Source organism: Cibotium barometz, chromosome 33 (genome assembly GCF_041138505.1).
Source record: "Cibotium barometz isolate CiBa-2024 chromosome 33, ASM4113850v1, whole genome shotgun sequence".
NCBI classification, from domain to species: Eukaryota; Viridiplantae; Streptophyta; class Polypodiopsida; order Cyatheales; family Cibotiaceae; genus Cibotium; species Cibotium barometz.
The window spans coordinates 4,826,540-4,827,990 of NC_141078.1; positions in this window are offsets into that span (position 1 = coordinate 4,826,540).

Sequence of the window (1,451 nt, forward strand, 5' to 3'; positions counted from 1 at the left end):
AACTCACATCTTTCCAGATTGTTCCACCTCAATCCGTATTACTTAATCCAATTCCAAATCATATGTGTATCCATTCTTGACCGAATACATCATTTTCCATCCCATCACATCAGATTCATTCACTTCACATAACATCCATTCCTATCTTTCTTAACTTACATTACGTCTCATCACATCCATTTCTCATTATATCTCATTCGTTCAAATCTTATATTATTCATTCACATTCTGATTCACATGACATCTCATCTCATCCATTCGCTCATATCGACTTCATATCCATTCACATTCATATTTGCATTCCTTATTCCACACAAACATCCACATTCGTACATCCACATTCACATCTACATCTATACATCCATTTTCACATCCACATTCATACATCCACATCCACATCTACATTCAAACATCCACATCCACATCCACATCTACATTCATACATCCACATTCACATTCACATTCACATCCATACATTCATACCCACATTCCACATTCATACATCCATATCTACATTCCAATTCATACATCCACATCCACATTCACATTCACATCCATACATCCATATCCACATTCACATTCACATCCATACTTCCACATCCACATTCCACATCCTCATTCACATTCACATACATCCACATCCACATTCCATATCTACATCCATGTCCCCATTCACACATCCACATTCACATTCACATACATCCATATTCACAATCACATTTACATCCATACATCCATATCCACATTCCACATCATTTCTTTCACATACATATAACTACTTCCATTCTTTCACATACATACATCTCCATCTATTCCTCATTCATTTTCATCTATTTGATTCGTTTCACATCCTCATATCTATTTATAGAATACAAGAGAATTCTTATTTTTGATATAAGATTTCTTTACGCATCTATTTATGCATAAATTCCATTTTAAGGAGACTAACACTTTCGAAATAAAAATCAATCTTTTATGCATCTTCCTATGCATAAATTCATTTTAAATGAGAATGACACTTTTAAATTAAAAATCAATCTTTTATGCATCTTCCTATGCATAAAATCAAAATTGACGAAAATAACTCTTTTGAACTAAAAATAGATTTCTTTATGCATCTTTCTATGCATAAAATCAAAATTGATGAGAATAACTCTTTTGAACTAAAAATAGATTTCTTTATGCATCTTTCTATGCATAAAATCAAAATTGATGAGAATAACTCTTTTGAACTAAAAATAGATTTCTTTATGCATCTTTCTATGCATAAAATCAAAATTGATGAGAATAACTCTTTTGGGTTAAAATAAATTCTTTATGCATCTTTCCATGCATAAATCCAATTTAGTACAAATTACACTTTTAGAATAAAAGAATTTTTCTTATGCATCCTATTTATGCATAAAGTCATTTATGATGAAAATCACACTATTAATATTAAAAAATATCTT